Consider the following 2,784-nt stretch of genomic DNA (forward strand, 5'->3'; position numbering starts at 1 on the left):
CACCCCGGATGTAACTTTCCATATTTGTAACTCCAACTCTTGCCATTTTCGGCTATGTGCTATGATATTCCCTCCGTGGTCGGGTTTTGTTTGTCGTTTTGCATTTTGTTCATGTCATGCATCTCATACCTTGTCATCATGTGCATTGCATTTGCATACGTGTTCGTCTCATGCATCCGAGCATTTTCCCCGTTGTCCGTTTTGCAATCCGGCGCTCCCATCTCCTCCGGTGCACCCCTCTTGTTTTCGTTTCATGAGCGGGTGTCAAACGTTCTCGGAATGGACCGAGGCTTGTCAAGTGGCCTTGGTATACTACCGGTAGACCACCGGTCAAGTTTCGTTCCATTTGGTGGTCGTTTGGTACTCTAACGGTTAACCGGGCATCCGCAAAGTCCATTTGTGTGTTGCAGCAAAAACCCCCTCTATAAACAGCCCAAAACCCACCAAACTCTCTTCCATGCTGTAGGTCGTTCGATCACAATCATGTGGGCGAAAACCGCACCTCATTTGGACTCTCCTAGCTCCCTCTACCTATATATTTGCACCCCTCCCGAGAGAATTCGCAGATGAAACCCTAAAAAATCTCCTCCGCGCCGCCGGACGCGTCTTCCTCAGCGCCGGACACGTCCGCCGCCGCCTCCTCGCCCAACCAGCCGCCGCCACGTCACCCGGGCCGCCGCCCGTACGCCCGCGTCGCCGCGGCGCGCCGAAGCCCGGGGCCGGCCCCCGCGGCCCACGGCGCCCCGCGCCTGCCTCCCCCCGCACGCGACCGCGCCGCCGCCTCCGCCCCGCGCCGCCGCCGCCCTGTTCGCCGCCGCCCCGCGCCGCGCTCGCCCCCGCCACTGGCCGCCGCCGCCGTGTCCACGTCGCCGTCGCCGGTCGCCTCCTCTCCTCCGGCCGCCGTCCTCCCCTCGTCGCCCCTCCTCCTCGTCCCCGCTGCCGTCTCCGGCGCCGCTCCGGCGAGCCGCCTCGGGAGCCCGAGCTCCTCGATCCAGATCCAGTCAAACTAGGTTGACCCCAAGACCCCGATTTTTTCCCAAGTCATTTTCGGTCACAGCTTGTGCCCATGTTCATAGCATCATAACTCTCTGCATATAGCTCCGTTTCACGCGTGTAATATGTCAAATTGTTCGTCTCATGATGCTCTACATTTTGTTCAATTGAACCATGTTCATTAGAGGCCATCTTGATGCTCAAATCTCTGGTGCAAGAGTGCTAGTTGCTGTTACCTGCTGGTTCTTAGCAGAACGTGGAGATTTGTTATTTTTGTATCATTTAATCTGTGCATCTTATGGGCATGAGCTCTACATGTGTTTTGTTGTATGCCATGCCATATTTCCAGGGGTGTATGTGATGTATTTTTGTGATCTCTGTGGTGACTAGCACAAGCATGCAAACTAGGCTCCGTAATGTTTCTGATTTCAGGGACTTAGTGATTTCTCTAAGTCCTTGTCTGCTGTTATTTTGTTGTCATGTAAACTTGATGCTACAGAGAGATCCATGCATATTTTGGAGATGTTCAGTAAGGATGTTTTGTAGCTATAGTTGTAATTGATCCATTACTGCAATTGTTGGCAATTATGGAGTGCCATAGCATGACTCAATCTTGCTCTACTTTTGCTATAAAATATTTCTGGCAGATTGTTTACGTGTTATTCAATTTTGCCAAGCTTGTTGTAGTTGATCCATACATGCTATGCTTTTGTTCTTGCCATGGATAGCTTCATAAACTTGCCATCTTCTCGCTCCCTTTTGCGTATGTTAGCCACCATATATGCTTAATGCCTGTTGCAGCTCCACCTCATTACACCATCCTTTCCTATAAGCTTAAATAGTCTTGATCTCGCGGGTGTGAGATTGCTGAGTCCTCGTGACTCACAGATTCTACCAAAACAGTTGCAGGTGCCGACGATGCCAGTGCAGATGATGGGATTGATCTCAAGTGGGAGTTCGACGAGGAACGTGGTCGTTACTATGTGTCTTTTCCTGATGATCAGTAGTGGAGCCCAGTTGGGACGATCGGGGATCTAGCATTTGGGGTTATCTTATTTTCATTTGGATCTTGACCGTAGTCGGTCTATGTGTGTATTTTGGATGATGTATGCATTATATTTATGTATTGCGTGAAGTGGCGATTGTAAGCCAACTCTTTATCCCATTCTTGTTCATTACATGGAATTGTGTGAAGATGACCCTTCTTGCGACAAAACCACAATGCGGTTATGCCTCTAAGTCGTGCCTCGACACGTAGGAGATATAGCCGCATCATGGGTGTTACAAGTTGGTATCAGAGCCATCCCCGACTTAGGAGCCCCTGCTTGATCGAATAGCTGGCGTCGTTGAGTCTAGAACAAAAATGTTTTGAGTCTTAGGATTATATATATCGGAGAGTAGGATTCTTTTTACTCCTCAGTCCCTTCGTCGCTCTGGTGAGGTCTCCTGGCGTAGAAGTTTTGACTCTTCTCTCCTCAAATTTCACTAAAAAAAAATTAGGATCACGCGGGTATCTTGGAATCGTTCCGATGGTTTTGTGAAGAGAACATTGTTCTTGGTGCCTCCTGACATTTAGGGGTTGTGGCAGTGTCCCGGGGAGTTGAGCTCCGAGGTGTTGTCGTCACAATTTTATCGTTGCAGTTCTGGAATACCTGAGTTTCGCCGACATCGAAATCTCTTTTATGCAGTTGTTGGTGAGATCACCTCGACGCCACCCAGTACTGGGGTGGGAGTTCGGGAGTATTGCCATAACTCGTATAACGGACGCTTTTCGAAGGTTGAGGTACACGA

This window comes from Aegilops tauschii, chromosome 3 (genome assembly GCF_002575655.3).
Source record: "Aegilops tauschii subsp. strangulata cultivar AL8/78 chromosome 3, Aet v6.0, whole genome shotgun sequence".
NCBI classification, from domain to species: Eukaryota; Viridiplantae; Streptophyta; class Magnoliopsida; order Poales; family Poaceae; genus Aegilops; species Aegilops tauschii.